This window comes from Serinus canaria, chromosome 11 (genome assembly GCF_022539315.1).
Source record: "Serinus canaria isolate serCan28SL12 chromosome 11, serCan2020, whole genome shotgun sequence".
NCBI classification, from domain to species: domain Eukaryota; kingdom Metazoa; phylum Chordata; class Aves; order Passeriformes; family Fringillidae; genus Serinus; species Serinus canaria.
Window position 1 is genome coordinate 12876448 of NC_066325.1, and position 16924 is coordinate 12893371.

Genomic DNA, 16924 nt, shown 5'->3' on the forward strand with positions numbered 1-16924 from the left:
TGCCAAGTCTGCAAATACTTGGCAAGTTTTCCTTCTAAAGCTGAAGTCTTGAGAGAAAGTGATCAGGTAAGAACCTCAGCTTTGGAGCATGGAAAAGAAAGTTTCTGCCTCTAAAGGCTGGCAGGAAAGGACAGCCACTCTGGCTGGCTTAAGCTAGGGTAGGAAACTAAGAGGCAAATTATGGCTGCTTCTGATTTTGTTCCTTTTCCACAGTGCCTGTCTTCAAGCAAACGTCAGCTGGAGGGGTGTGGAGGCTGCCTGGGCTTTTGAGCCTTGGAGTTGGCAGTTCTAGAGAGGAGCTCCCATGTGCTCTTGGTTACACTGATGTCTGTGTGCCTGTGAAATTTGGGTGTGTGCTCTGGTTTGCAGCCCTGCCGGTTGCCAGCATGTGGCTGGATGTAGGTGGCCTGCCCTTGCTGTAATTTGATGCGTACTAATACATCAGCACTATGCAAACCTGCCTGTAGTTATCTCTTCCTCCTCCCAGATATAGGGCACTGCATGTAGGGTTTACATTTAGGGTCCCCTTGGAGCTGCAAGGGGACCCTTCTGGAGGATTGTATCTTGCCCTGGTTTAGTTACATGCTCAGAGACAAGACTTTGTATTGAAAAAGCTGGGGTTTTGTTATTGTCTTCTCAGTCTATCCAACCCCCCTCTAGTCTAAAAAAATGGCTTATTATCAACCAATGTTATCATCCTGGTTGGAATAAAACTGCTGTGTGACTTCTAACTGCATCCCTGCCTTACCAGCTAAAGAAAGAGCAGATCAGCTGGCTGGATTTAAGAGCAGTGGTGGAGGAAAGCTGACGATGGTGCATATATTTTTTTTTTGGTTTGCAGTGATGTTTAGCTCAGAAGAGCACATCTCTGTTAATTGACTATTAAACAAGATTGCTTGCTGAGGTGTGCTGGCTTGCCATTTCAATCCTTTAAGGAATAAGCCTCTGATCAGCTGCACATAGGGCTCTTAAATATAATCTGCCTAATGACTGGAGGGCTTTGACCTTATGTTATTAAGGCACTGATGTTTTGGGTTACAAACTAAACCTTTGGGGTGGGGGGTGGAGCAGGGATGGGTTTTTTTTCTGAAATGGTCCAACAACAAAGGCTGCTTTTTAATTCAAAGCAAGACTTGGAAGCAGCACAGAGTCAGTCTAGAGATAAGTCTCTTTTAGCTTGAGATTTCTAGGATTGCACACGTGTTACCACATGCCTGGACCACCAGTTAGACACCTACCTGGCCACAGATCCTTTGTCCCAGTTGCTATGCATGCAAATAATGTGTGTTTGCGTGTGTTTACCCAGTTTGGAAAAAATCTGAGCCCTGAGGGATTTGAGCTTCCTTTTGTGTTCTGAAAGGGGCCTCGCTGAGAGCCAGCTGAAGCAATGCTCACTGCCTGCTTTGCAGACACTGCAGGCTCCAGGAGAGTTTTGTAGCCCATGCACTCAGTGTTTGAGGAAGGATGCTTAGTCTGGTGTTTCACGAGGATTCCAAGTGCCATTTTAAAGAGCTCTGCTGACAGGCTCCAGGGGAAATCCCAAGGCAAGCCTGAAAGACAGCAGGAGCTTGGGGTCAGAGTCAGAAAGGGCTGGGCAAAAGGAGGGGCTAGCTGCAAAAAGAGGCAGACTGGCTCTTTCCCTCTTCAAATCTGTTTTGTTCAGCTGGCACCATCCTCCTCCACAAGCACGGGTGTAGAGGAGGAATGTTCCTCCTCGTGGCAGGCTTTGGGTACTCTCCCCAGGGTGTGGGGAGGGCACAGATTACTTGGATGCTTTCAGGTCCCCTTTCCCCCCACACCCCAGTTGGTTGATATACATCATCCTAAAGCCTTAATATTGTGTGGCAGCAGGCTAGAAATGGGAAGGGGGACAAGACTCACACTTGCTTTTCTGTTTTAGAGTAAATGTTGCAGGAACAGTTGGTATTTCATTGCTGATACTAAACCTGGATGTGGGGAGAGAGGGGAGAATGTGGCTAATGCTGAACACCTGCCTTTGACAAATAATCCACTAGAGACCCTGCAGTAATTTTGTAAATCACAAGCACATTTTCAGCCTTTCCAGAAATGTATACTTCTAAATGCTAATCATCAAATAGCCTAAATTACTGGTCCAGCAGATTAATCTATAAATTGAGGTAGGCTTAGAATATCCATTGGAGAACAATATTTAGTAAGTGGTATCTAATTCAGTGCTCTCTATCTCTTGTTGTTCTGACCTGAAAAATTCAGCAATCTCTTCTTTGTGTTCTATCAAAATGTGCCATAGGAAGGCTGTTTAAATGGTATCTTTTTGACCTGTCACATGGCATGTGTCTGTGGGAGAGAGGGCTCCTGCATGCAGCAGTGCTGCAATAAAGTGGGAGACTGTGAAATGAATGATACCTAGAGCATCAAAATCCAGCCTGCCTGTTTTCCCTTTACTTTCTTGCACTTGTAATCAGAGAATATTAGAGGTTTGTTGGATTGCTCATAATAAAGCCTCAAAGTAAGGATCAGCAGTGGGAGCAATGCCTTTCATTTGTTGTAACCTGAAGTAAAACTGCTCCATGCATGTTCCGCTAAGATGAGTCAGGTTGCCACCTCTTTCTAAGGTGACACTACAGGATGTCTGTCTGCAGACTTTGGCCTTTTATTTGGGAGGGGAGAAGAGGGAGTTGGTTTCCTTTGCAGCAGCAAGGGCAAAATACGCTTTTAATAAAGCTTTAAATTCTGCAGCTGCTGGCTAAGTTAAAAAAAGAAGTTCTGGCACTCTGTCCTCCTGGAGATGAGCCTTTTCCAGCTCTCTGCCATGACGCAGGGATGTGAGCTGCCCCTTCTTGTCTTTTTCCCCTTGTACCACTTTCTTGGGTGAGAATAATGGGAGAGCTTCTTCCTTTGGCAAGGCTTTACCTTGCTTTACCCTTTCTGCCCATGGAAGTGATTTAGGTTTGTGAATGGAAGGAAAAGAGTCCTAGAAGGAGAAGTGCTGTAGCTTAGATATCATGGAGGAGGCTTTTTAATGGTTATAAATAAACTCAAATCTCTGATTATTGACGCTGAAGAGAACTAGAAACTCAAAAGCCAAGAGATAAGAAAAGGAGGAACTTTATATATAACACTTTCCACCAAGGTGCATGTGGATCAGCTAAGTGTCACTGGAGACCTGAGAACAGCCCTGCTGAAACACCAGATTACAGTCCAGATACAGGCAAGAACGCTTTGTCCAAATACTACTGTGATTGAGCCAGATAAGGGAATTTTTTTGTTCATGCAGAAAGTTTCCTGCTTCTTACTGGTCTCATGGGAGGTTCAGCATGACCTCCTTGTACCTGGCTGTTTGCAGAGCTTGGTCCTAGTGCTGGAGAGCCCAGCAGCATGAAGTCAGGAGCAGGGCAAAGCATCTCCCTCTCCTTTCCCTTGAAATGTATTTTTCTCCCCCTTTGCTAACAGTAGCCTCTGAAGTGCATCAGAAGGAGATTCTCTGCTGGAAACCACCAAATGTTTTGAGCAGCTAGAGGCATCTGGTTTGACAGGAGGGGACTCAGAATACAGAGATAACTGGGTGCTTAACATCAGTGAGCACACTGCAGTGCCAGTGTAGGGGTATCCCAAAGTAGCTCCTAGGCAGAGTGTGACAGCCTTGTCCCTTGATGCAGTTGCCACTGATTAGGTTAAAGAAAATGAGGAATTATGCTATGAGTGAGATTCAGTCTCCTCTCTTTTGCCAAGGACTGCTCTCCAGGAACTGAGAGTAGGCAGAATGGTGAATGAATGACCTGACTCTAGCAGTGTGGGTCATTGGGTGCTGCATGCTGTGAAGGCTTTCACTAGTCCTTATCTGGGAGTTTTGCCAAGGAACTGGTGCTGGGGAAACAGAATCTCAAGCTGTGAGGCAGAGAAACTTTCACTGGGAGATCTGGTTGTAAGTTGAAAAACAAGGAAACAAAACCAGCTAGAGAGGGTGGGTGACAGGGTTCAGAGAATTGCTCAGTAAGTTGGGAAATTTAGCTGTCCTGAAGCAGATAACAGAAGGAACTGAAAACTGGGCTGGACAGAAACATGGAAAAGGATCATAGCCAAGCAAAGTCTTGAATTTCCATGGCACAGTGCAAAGGGCAGGAATCTCATAGGTTAGGTGCTTGAGGGTCCAAAGTGCCTGCCTGGGTACCCTGCCTTTTCTGGGGTCGTGGCATTTTCCTGAGAGCTCCTTGTGAGCACTTGTGGTTGAACTACAGCCTGCATTTCTGAAAGAGGCATCCACTCACAATGGAAAGACTTACAATTTGGGATCCACCACATCCTTTGGGAAGCTGTTCCCATGGTTAATGCATTTACCACGTAACTGTTACAGTTCCCTGAAGGAGTTTGAGTCCTCAGCTGGCAACCTGCCTGCCTTGCTCAGTGCTGCTGCATGGCTCTCTGCCTCCTGAGACAAAAGTTTTGCTACAAGGGGACTAAAGGCCTTCTTGGGATCATGCAGGCTCCTGTAGGACAGCCAGGAGCTGAACCTGTTCCCTCCAACCAAGAGTGAAATGAGTTTTTTGAAGCATTAGTGTGTTTATTCATCAGCAGTCCACTGGTCTTGTCTCCTTTCTGGGTGGATGTCTGCCTTGCTGGTTCACCCTCGACAGCTGGTAGGCCACAAAGGATTTGAGAAACAGCTCTGGCATTATACCAAGCAGAGGCTGTGGGACACTCAGCAGTGAATTCCAGAGATGATGTGTCATGAAAGCCCTGGCCCTGCCAGCCCCTCTGCACGAGGCTGCTGGAGGTAGTGGGAGCCTTGCCATGCAGTCCTCATGTTCAAGAAGAGCTTTGGCTTTCTGAGCAGATTTTGGTAGGTGGATGTTAGCTGCAAAATCTGTTTGGGAGCCTGCAGCTTCATGTGGGTGGGAGGAAAGCCTTGTGCTTACCCCTCTGCCTGCCTCCAGCTGGAAGGTGACAACTGATCTTGTGGTTGGAAGAAGTCAGCTGTTTCCATTTTCTTCCTCTAGAGACTTGAAATCTATTCCCAGTGAGGTGGGTCCCTGGGAAGAGGAAGGGCAGTTCTTCTTAAGTGTGTGCTGCCAAAGCCAAAAGGCACTGGGAGGTGGCTTTGCCAGCCTCAGACATTTAAAACACTTCAGTCAAGCCCTGGAAGAAAATAGAGCGTAATCTTAGTTTTTCATCTTACATACATTTTGGGCTGTCTGCACTGTCCTCTGGTTCATTACTAAGCTTTCCTGCAGCCTTAGACAGTTGTTGAATCAACAGAGAAAGTTCTTGTTGAGAAGAAGAGCACATCCTTTCATCAGCTAACTTTCTGTTGTCTGCTCTCTCCTGGCTGGACATCATGTTTTATATAGCAAACATCTTTAAAGCTTTTAAGATATTTCTCTTCTTTCCTTACCCCCAAAATACCCTTTTTGATCTGGATCATTGGGCAGACTCTTAATCTGGGCTGGAACAGGAGAAGGTAATTGTGATGGATGCCCCAGTGATATTACCCTTCCCAAAAGCAATTAAATGTGGTCAAACCCTCATTTATATTTTATGACTGCTTGTAGTAGTGCCCAAACATTTATGGTCCCCCAAAGTCCCACATGCTGCCAGGCCAGGCTTTGCACTGGATAAGATAACAGATTTTATTTATGCTGTTGGTTAACTTGCACAGCACTGCAAAGCAGCCACTCCACTGGGCTCTAGCTCCTTGCTTGTTGTAGTGATGCATTTGTGCTATGCAGCCCTGATTCTCCTTCACCCTCACTTAATTTCCTGGGAGCTTTCCCCTCTCCTAGGCTGCTGAGCTTTGTGAATATTTACCAGTGGAAGGCAGTGTATTTGTTTTAATCAGATCTATTCTTAAAGCTGTCAGATTAATTGCTGGGCTAGGAGGGGGTCCCTCCCTGCCTCTGTCCTGCCATTCTCACCTCACTTTGATCAAAGCCTGGCATTGATCTGATACAGTGGGAAGCCAACCAGGACTAAACACTAAGGCTGTCTAGGAGCCACAGGGACAGACACAGGGACTCTGCAGTGCTGGGGGGACACTGGGGGTTGTTTTCTCAAGGGTGGTTGGGGTGTTGGATCCTCCTTGCATGGCACACTGCACTGTAAAGAGCAACCTGGGAGTCACACCAGCTGCTCTGCCATCCACACTCATTCACTCTGAAATCCCTTTAGCACTGGAACAATTCCATTAGCAGGACTTCTTAGGCCTGATTTGGAGGGGTTTCTCTGCCAATTCAAACCGAGGCTGCGCACCAGTGTGCAGAGTTTGTCATAACCAAGACATTCCCTGTGTACCTCGGGGCTGCTTGCAGCTGAAGTCTTGAACAAAAGATCTGCTGTTAGGCGACAAAGAAGGAAGGAGTGAGCCTCTGAAGAGAGGAAGAACTTCTCCGTTTGCCAGCATTTTTTTTCTAACTATTCTTTTTTTAAGAATTGGTCACCAGTTAATCCATTTCGTTTTGCAGACAAAGCTGTCAACATTTTTAAGGTTGCATGGTGAAATAACTTCAGTGCTGTTGGTTCTAGCAGCTATGAGTGTTCTCAAACAAATGTCTTTTTAGATGAAAATGGCCTGTGCTTGATCCCAGCCCAGAGTTGAGCTCGTTACTCTTTTCTTTGAAAGGTCTCGGCAGAACCGAGTGAAATCAGTCAGAGCTGCAAGTGTTAGAAAGTCAAGTCACTCTTATTTGCATGGCTAAATATGGGCGTAATGCAGGGTGTTACTCTAAAATACTTCAGTTGTGACCCAGGCTGGAGCCCAGCAAGTGTGCTCTGTGCCACAGACACCACCTGCAGCAACTTCTGACAGCTTTCGAGTCATCAACGTGTTGGGCCTGAGTACCAAACACATCCTGCCCTCTCACTTTTATTTTTTGCTCTTAGCTGCTGTTGTGTGAGATGCCTCACAACCACACAGGAGTAAAAGAACAGTAGCAAATTGAATATGTGTGCATTTCTGCTGATTTCTGTCCATTGGGTCAGAAGTAAGAATGGCAGAAGCAGGACCCCTTCCTCCCCGACCCCTGCACATTTCCCACACAGTGTGGACTCTTAGAACGTTATTAGAGGCATTTCTTGCTCAGGGGCAGCTCTTAGATACAAAATTAAATGTAACCCACCACCTTGGAATGGGGTAGGAACACTGATTCTGTGCTGGTGTAACAAATTCCATCTGACACTGACACATTTATTATCCCTAAACATTTGATGAATTTTAAAGGATTGTAAAATATACATGAAGAACATGGCTGAAATTTTTTCAGTAAAATTAATGACTACAAGCAGTGCTTTGCAAATTCAATTTAATCCATGTGGGAACAGTTTGGGAGTTCTGGTTCATGTATGCAGTCCTTCAGTGGCAGGAACAGGTCTGGTTTGTATTACGTGGATGCCCTGGGTGGAGGAGAGCTCTCATGAGGAGTGACTGCAGCTTCCAGCTGGGAAGGGGCAGCTCCATCAGCACTTGGCTGCAGCTGCAGTGCTGTGTGTAACAGGGGTGTAGCTTTGGCTGCAGACCAAGCCCAAGTTGCAGGTCCTTACCCGCCAGGCGAGCATCACGCAGGGCTGGTTAGTGCTGGTTAATGCCGGAGTCCTTAACGTCTTCATAGCATCAGAAGGCATTTCAATGCTACAGCTCTTTCAGTTAAGCTCCCGTTGAACTCCATGCCCAGATATTGTAATAGAATTGACTGGCCTGCTGCTGAAACAGCCTCTGTCTGTGCTCCAGGCTGGAGGGGAGCCAGAGCGAGCCTGGGCTCCACACAATGTCATACTGATTAGGAGGGTGCGAGATTTTGTTTTTGCTAAAATAGTTCTGCCAGTACAGCCCAGAGGGCAGCTGCAGTTCCACTGGTACAGAGAGGGCCTTATGCTGCTCTGAATTGTCCCTGGCTCTGGGGCAGGCAAGGATGGTGCTGGGGGTACCTTTATCCTGCAGTAACAGCCTGTGTGTGGCTGAGCGCTGCCCAGCTCCACAAGTGCAACTTTACTTTGTTGATATCCACCCCATAGCAACTTCATCTCAAAGACCCAAGGGAAATATTTTGCTTCCTCTGGCTGTTAGGAAGTGGGTTCTCCATGGCAGCAGTCCCTTCACAAAGAGTTTGGTCCTGAGCAGGAAACCCTGGTCCTATCCCTAATGAGCCCTTCCTGCCGATAAGGGAACCTGTGGGTCAGGGGCTCTGCCTGAGCCAGTCAGCTCCCCAAGAACTGATGTGTTTTTTGATGAGCACGTCCTCCAGAGCCTGTAAAGTGAGACTCCAGGCCCTCCAGAGAAGTGGATGCAGACCTAGATGCCACAGAATGGAACCTGCCTGAGGAAAGGCCAGCTCTGACAGAGCTGTAATATTGCTGCTGCTCTCTGACATTCCTGAGCTAGAACATCCCATCTCTTCCCTGCTCAGCAACTTTGCCTCTTAGTGGGTATGGAGACTCAACGCTGGTTTTATTCCTGGAATAACTGTATTCATGTGTTCAGTATTATGTATATTTACACCTGGGTTATCCCCCAGTTTGGGAAGTGGACTGGAAAATAAGATGCTGTCCTCTTTTGGAGCAAGGAAACTCTTAGATCTCTTTTTCCAGCTTTGCACTTTGGAAAGAGCTATCCAGTACAGTCCATGACATGAAGATAGGATGAAGTATTTCTGTATTTCTGTATCTTGGAGAGTGCACTAGAAAGGAAGTCACTGACTAGTATCTGCTGGCAGCCCATGTCATGGTTCTCTGCAAGCCCCTTCACCAGCTGCTGTGTCAGTTTTGCTGTTTAAAAGCTGATTCCATGACACTTACTTCCCTCCTCAAGGTGAGGTGCACTCTGCTAGAGTAGCATTACACAACTTCTAAAGTCACTCCTAAACTCACCGTGCTGGATTAATAACAAATCCAGCAATAAACCTGGAATACTGGAGCATTGCCCTTTGTCAGGCAATGCTTGCTGCTGTTGCTGGGAATTGGGAGTGACACGGTTTTTTCCCCTGTGACAAATCTTTGTTCCCCCACTGACTATATTTAGACACAAATACATCCAGAATCAACTGTGCCCATGGCAAGCTGTGCTGCTGCCTGCAGCAGCCCTCACTAGGGCAACATCACGTGGGCTTTTATTGTCACATCTGCCCTGGCGTCCCCACGCTGATGGAAAATGCATCATCTCATCCAGGCTTCGATTGCTGGGATGGAGTGCTCTGCCTGTCCTTGCCTCATGGTGCCTTTTATCCCCATCTTATGCTTTTCAACATAGAACCTGGCTGTGGGAAGGAGAGCCATCACTCTCCCTTCTGGAGAGTTAGACCTCCTCTTCTGTCTGTCTGTCTGTCACATTGCTATTTGAACACTAGTGTGCTTTAGTTGTGATCCTCCTCAGGGATTACCTCCTTGGCTCAATGGAGCCAGTGTCAAAGACTTCTAGGAGTAGAAAGAAGCTGTGAACATCACTGTTCATGCAGGGGTGTCCACCACGAGGCTGTCTGAGGTCTCTGGGAGTATGGGGTGACATTAGAGATCAGAAAGGATCTGGGGCTCAGCTTAGTTCTCCAGATTGCAAAACCAGCGATGACAAAGCAGTTTGGGGTTAGCCTGGGTTGGCAAGCCTGAACAAAAGCCTGAGAAAAGTTAACTCACACTATCAACTCGAGTTAAAACTCCCATTTCCTTGTTCCTTATAAGTACTTGGTCTGCTGCAGTCAGACCATGCTCATTTTGCAGGTGTGTGGTCAGAGCATTTTCACCAGGAGCTGACTCCTGTTAGCGAAGCCCTTCATGCAGCAGAAGTTTTGGTCTGCTGGCAGGATCACAGGCAGGGTAATTCCCTTTTTCCCACTGCACGTGCATCTCTTGCTGCCTTTGGACACAGCTGCCTGCTCTGCTGCACCCTGTAGCAGCACTCAGTGGGTTTTGTCCCAACCCTGGCTGCTTTTCCACAGTGCCTTGATCCGTGGTGCTCTTCAGAGTGCAGAAGTTCGACGAGCCTCACACAAAGATACATCCTTGCATCAGAAACCCCCACTATGCCCAGAGCCTCACACAGAGATACAGCCCTGCATCAGAAACCCCCACTACTCCAGAGCACTTCAGGCAGGTTCTTTGGCTCAGTTTGTGGGTGATTAGGGTGTAAATGCTGGGTACCTGCTACCCAGCTCAGCAAGTGGAGCATATGGACAGGCACCACTGGGTTGGCAGTGAGTTCCTTGGGCTGTGCCACCCTGGCTGGATGGTGGGAATTCATCAGTCCTCTCCCTGCCAGCCTGCCTTGGGCAGTGCCTTCCAACCAGGATCATTGCCAACCTTCCAGCATCATCCAGCCTGCTTTTATCTTCATTTCTTCCTTGCTTTCTGGTTTTTTCCACCTGGGACTTCAGTGTTTGTTTGTTTGGTGTTAAAGAGGCTTTCTTGTTTGCTTTTTTAAATACCTGTTGTGACAGGCAGAGCTGAGAACAAGCCAGGTTGCTCTCTGCATCCACCCTAGAGCTTGTTTGGGAAACAATGCCAAGTAGGGGCAGGAAGAGAAAGTAGAAATGCAGCTGGGTTTTTCCTGGAAGACTTCTTGTCCTTGGCTGATTATGTGGTGTTAGAGGTGAGAAGAGCTGGTCACTTTTAGGTGAAGAGCAAGACCTGTTATATCATTCTGGGGAAGGTTTATGCAAGCTGGCAATACCAGGCACTGTCGTGCTGCTGTCTACCCCATCCAGCCAGACCATCCTGACTTTAAGGAGCAGATGGAACTGCACTTGCCTTCCTGACTTGCCCCTCTTGTTCCCTGCCAGCATTTTGACTCCTCTCTTGAGGAAGGTGGTCTGGGAATGAACAGCAGAGCTGGCACATGGGCACCAGCCAGGTCTCTGCACGCATCCCTTTCATGCAGTGTCTCTCCTACCCTTGCACGCAGAAGGAAGGACAGCAGGGCATGGTGCTCTGGGCAGGAATCTTCCACTTTATTGAAATGAAAGTATTTACTGGCTGCATCAGTTGCCCAGCTGTGGTTAGTTTGCATGAGAACCATTTCCTGCACTTAATGAAACTATTCAGCTTTACAGAAAATCGTGGAAGGAAGAGATACTACAATGTCCAAAATCCTCTCTTTGCTGAGTGGGCAAGTTTCTCACCTGAATCTCTGCCATCAAAGCACTTGGGGTGACAGGAACAGATCTGCCATTGCTCTGCTGCAAGGAAATAGCGCAAGTTCCAGTGAGCAAGGGAGGGGAGGAAGGAGAGGGACAGTGGGAGAGCCAGGGTTGGGGGGTCAGGATGGTGCTTTAGGGGCTTTGGGGCCTGAGATGCCATCTTTCTGCACTTGGTGACATCTACTTACCAGCACCCTGTCCTGATGGAGTGATCTGACATGCTGCTCAGCACTGCAGGGAGCCAGCAGAGAAGTGGTTTGTGTTGTAGTGTGTGTTTGAGTTGAGTTCTTCTGCTTGAAGCCATTGGAAAGCCATTCAGCCATGCTGGAGATCTGGGAATGGAGATCTGGGAATAGATGCCTCCTGCTTGCCCTCTTCTGCCAGACATCATAAATACACTTGCCCTTGCAGTAGTTTCATCTAACACACAACAAAAACTATCCATCCAAGTTCTGAACCTTGCTTGAAAGTGGATTTTTATAAGTTGTAGGTGTAACCTGCCTTTTTAAATGGTAATTGGTAAAGGTGATCTCCGGTAATCTGTTTCCAAGGGCTGGGGCAGAAGGCACAGGAGCTTTCCTGGTCTTGTAGAATTTCCTACTGATGAAGTCATGTCATCTCTGTGAGTCCACATTTATTTCTGCAGAAGGAAAGAAGGAAAGATTGCTCTGCACAGCCTCATGGAGAATCACCAGATGTTTTGGATGGGTGCTGGAATATGATGGAGTGTCCAGCACTAAATTGTCTGTTCTGGGAGGTGCAAAACCCTGCAATCAGGCCAGAGAAGTTGCCCCACTCTGTTATCTTGTTTCCTCTACCCCACAGCTGCAAAGAGTGTGGGATGCCTTCATGGAATCAGCATAATTTAAAAAAATACTCTTCTTGCTCGAAGTCTTGCAGCAGCTGCTTTGTCACAAAATCCTCATTGGCAGAACAGGTTATTTGCCACTGTTTAATTGGGGCTCAGGGGGCTGGTTTTCATTAGTGGGGGAAAAACAAGCAACTCATTTGTGATTTGCATACATTAGTGAGTATGCTCTTCTGTGTGTTTGCTCACACTGTTTCCCCAAAATGTGACATAACAAGAGGGGTGAGGGAGCATTGAAGTGTTAGCTAAGAATCAGTAATACCCCTTTTCATGTTCAGCATTTTGTTTTTACAAATTGAGCCCTTCTTTAAGGTACTGATAGATGACAGAAGTAGGGCCTTCCTGCTACAGAAGTTGTTACCCACAGCAAGGAGGGTACTGCAAGGCAGATGGAGAAGCAGCACAGGGTCTGTGGAGCCAGCAGAAACAGAGCAGCAGAGGGTTTGTGATTCCCAGTGGCGGAGGTCAGGCTAAAGCTGGGAACACTGCTGGCTCCTTGGCTAACATTTTGGTAAGTGTCCTTTGGGCTCAGTTTGTTCTTTGGTGTTGGACGTAATCTGTCAGCTCCTGCAGCCTGATCTTGCTGATTCCTGCCTGCTTCTGGCCAGTCACCTTGATCTTCTTAGGCCAACTGGTGCTGGTTCAGCTGTTAAACAGTCTCCAGAGGTATTTCACAGGAGATGCTTTACTTAGCATTCCTCTCCCACAGCTGCAGCATGGCTGTTGTGGATAGGAGAGGCTGATTTGCAAAGACATCTGAGATGCACTGTGTCAAGGAAAGTGTGAGGGCAAGCAGGAGGAGCAGCACAGAGCTCTGCCTCTAGATAGCAGGAATGTTCTGCATGGGTGGAGGAAGAAAGTGGCTTAGCAGCAGTGGAGCAGACAGATATCTCAGTGAATCACAGGTTCAACATGAGTCACTGCTGTCACATGGTTGTGAAGAAGGCACACGTCACAGGGGGCTGTGTAAGGAGCTTCGTGCTTCCCCAGGCATCTGAAGCATTCCCCGGCTCCCAGTGCTGCTGAATCCATCACTCATGCTATTCCTGTTTTGGATGCTGCATTTTGAGGAATATATGGGCCAATAGCTGAGTCCATGGAGAGTGGTGAAAGTGGTCAGAGGGCTGGAAACCATGAGGAATGAGAAAAGCTTGAAAGGACTTGGGATTGTTTAGTCTAGGAAGGAGCAAGCTGGAGGGGGGGTAAATATGAAAAGCTTTCAAAGACATAAAAGGCTGCTGCAAGAAGTGAGGGAGTGATCTGTTCTTAGTAGCTACCAGGAAGAAGATATCGAGTCATAGGCTGAGCAAGGAAATTTAGTCATTGGGGAAGAGTTACATAAGTGAAAGGCTGATGTAGTACTGAAACCTCAGTGTGTGTGGGATTGGTGTCAGGAGACCTTCAGAGCACCCATCTCTGAGTGGGTGGGAGAGGAACTCATCCTGCTTTGGTAGGTGGGATGCACCAGGAGACCTTTGTAGCCAGGTTCCCAATTGCTGGAAGATCATTTTCTAAAGCTTATGATGAAGTCCACCTCCATTAAACAGGCATACATTTCCCAGACACTGCTGAGCATGTTGCAAGACATCAGGGATTACATGTGGCAGTGACACTTTATCACTGCTATAGCAGCAATTTTCCAAGCCCCTGGTCGGCTGCAGCCTTGCACCAAGATGGGGGAAGCATAACTGTTAAGGACAGGGAGACAGAGCATGTCCCCCTGTAGTGGGACAGCAAGGGAGCCCATGGGTTGCTGCTTGTCCCTGTGTACAACCATGCCAGATGATGTAAAGGTACAGTCCTTGTCCTGACAACATTAGATGGGGCAGGGGAATCCCCCCACCAAGGCAGAGCTCCCCAGCACCTTTTTTTTTTTTTTTTTTTTTTTTTTTTTTTTTTTTTTTTTTTTTTTCTGGTTCAGGGGCAGACTTTGGCTGTGCTTTTTAATTGTGAAAATTCAGAGCATGTCTTTGTGTCCTAAATAGGCGACTGTCCTGATCCTCATCCCTGGGATCCATTATGTCTTAGCAAATTACTTTCTCTCTTTTAAATGCCTTAGTGATTAAAGATGCCACAGCAGATACCCTTAATGAGTACAAAAAGGGTAATAATTCCTCTTGTTGGCACTGAATGCAATTAATCAGGCCCCTTTACTTGCTTTTTAAACAGATGAGGCAGTTAAGGCCAAGCAAGTTTTTAATTGGACTTTAATGTTTCTCATTTACTTCATTTTGGCACAAGTGTAGGAATTCCCACCCCCAGGTTTGCTGGATTTATTCAGGGTGATAAAAGGCTCAGCGTGGAATGAAGACTCAGCAGCAGACTCAAACATGTCCTTCAGCCTGTGCCTGGCCCAGGCTTGGTCCTGCTGCAGCAGCACAGAATTGTCCAGACAGGAGCAGAACCAGGTTATCCAGCCCAGAGCCAGTTTCCAGCATGGGATTGATATTGGATATTGATAATATTTCTGGAGCAGTCATCAACACATGGGTGCAACATAGCCAGCCCTTTTCTGTCATATTCTCTTGCCTTAAATAAACTATCGACTTGTGAGTATTCTTGTGATTATCTGGATGCCCTTGATGGAGGTCCATATCATAGCCCAGACTCTGTAGCTTCAGGGAAGGAGTGAATTATATGTTTTAAACAATATTCCTGAGATCCATGGCCAAGAGGACATACAGAGGCCTTGAGCCCCATTACAGATGGATGTGTGCATCCAGATGTTATTAATTTATGCCAGAATTTGCCATGGAAGAGAAGATACATCATAAGCAGCTCTCATCTCATTTGCAGCTCCTGCTCTCTGAAGCCAGCACCACCTCTTCTTCCATCTCTGGCCATGAACCATCTTGCCTTTGGTTCCCTTCCCTCCCATCTATCCTCCACTGTGGTTTGGGGACAGCAGTAACCTGTCAGCAGGTCCCAGTCTGTGTTTCATGCAGAGACATGTTCAGCAGCCCAGCTTGGCTGACTGGCCCCTGTCCCAACTCAGCCCTTCCCTGCCAGCAGCTGACCGAGGTTCAGCCAAAAAGGATCAGCCTAGGCATGTGTGAGCCTGCCTCTGAGCCTGCTTGTCACTCTGCAGGGCAGAGATTTCTCTAACACCCAGGAAAGATCCCAGAACTTTCAGTGGGATTTTACCAGGTGTGGGCTGTGTCCTTTGCAGTCAGACCTGTCTGTATTTCAAGTGACAGAGACTCTGGACTTCCACCCATGGAAAGGTCAGTGGTGCAGATGGGCTGTGGGTGTCTTTGGATAGGTGAGATGGCTCTTAGGTCATTGGAGTTTTTTGCCCCAAAAAAACATTCAGGAGAAATCTAGGGGCAAGGGACAACACCCTCCATTTCTACATCCCTGCTTTTCCCTCTTCAAAGCTAGGAAAATCTTAAGCCCAAGTGTGTCTGGGAAGTTAAGTGTATTCAGAGAACTGTGTCATTGAATACCTTGTGTTAATTTAAATGCCTTCTGCCTGCCAGGCTTGGGGCAGAGGAGCTTTGCCAGCTGGATCAGCCATAGCACATCTTTAAGGCCTCCCAGTGCAGTTAAGGAACTGCTGTGCACAACCACTGGGCTCTGCTTTCCAGGTAGCTGCACAGCAGGGAATTCCACAGGGGAGCTTGCCCAATATTTTATTTGGTTCATCCTTATTCTTTGTCATATCTCCTTTTCTCTGACTCCCTCACATCTTGAACACACATCTGATACTGGGTTTGGTGGTTGATCCAGGCTTGTGTAGTCCACTCCATTTTTTTTTCTGCTGAGAACATCTTTGCCCATTTTGTCCCCTTACACCACTTCCCTGCTACCTGCAGATAAGGATACCTGGACCCATCATGCCTTGGAAAGTAAGGGAGAATTGGAGGCTGAGCAAGAATCAAGGTTTTATTGTGTGATCATGGTGTGAAGGGCTGTAGACATCTTGATGAGATGTTCAGGGATAAAGGCGAATCAAAGAGCATCCAGCTTGTTCCCTGTCCCCACAGAGTGAACAACTGCTGGCTGTTGGGCTGTGCTCCAGCCATGGGCAGGGACTGAAGGAAATAAGAGGGCCAGATCCTAGGACATTTCTGCTCCTCTGACTGGTATTGAGGAGGGGCAGGCAGCCTTGTCCAGTTGCTGTGGAGCTTGCCAAGATGTCCTTAATCCCAAATATATCTGTGTCAGGAAGCTGCAACCCCAAGTGACTCTAGCCAGCCATTCTTTCATTGAGAGTCTTCTGGCTGAGGCTTACAGAGTTGTCATTTTCTTTGATTTAATTCCATATAAACTGGAGAATTATTTTCCTTTAGAGGCTTGCAAATTACGGAAGCATAAACCATGCTAATGATCCGATAAGGACAACTTTGGATACGTTCCCAAGAACGGCTACCCCTGGGCAGGAGCGTGCTCAGAGAGCACTGATGGAGCACTGAGAGCAATTTGCCATGCTCACCTGGCTGCCTTCCTTGGGCCCCCTTTCCCAAATTCCTTCATCTCTCAGGAACGAGAGTAATTTCCTCTCTGGCTTCTTGCAGAGGCAAAGGCCCTGCAGACCTGAAGTTATCTCTGGAATGTGTGTAAACACGAGTTCAATGGGATGCTGTTTGCCCCCCATTCCTGGGGGGGGGTTGAGAAGGGTCAATACAAGTTTGTTTTACGGGTTCCTATCCCTGAGAATTGTCTTCCTTAGAGGGCAGCTTGGCTGACCTGAGCCCCTGTGTGTGCATTTCCCAGCGTAAAGGGGAGATTGGGGGGCCCCGCTGCATGGGTGGGATATCACTCCTCTAAGAACAAGGGATGAAAGACCAAAGTGGTCTTCCTGCCAAAGAGGGACCCAGGAGATGGTATGGGATCACAGTGCACGTGCACTGGGACTCAGTGTGCACCTAACAGGATTATTTAAATGATGCTTGGACAGAAACAAATCAGGAGAAGGGTGGGAGTTACAGGCAGTTCTGTGCTCCCATCTTCAAAGAGCACT

General features: G+C 47.4%; 1 protein-coding gene across 1 annotated transcript in view; it reads left to right on the plus strand.

Annotated features, from left to right (window-relative positions):
* Window positions 1–16924, plus strand: part of CFDP1 (craniofacial development protein 1) — a 60975-nt gene that overhangs the window by 37500 nt on the left and 6551 nt on the right. The window lies entirely within an intron of this gene.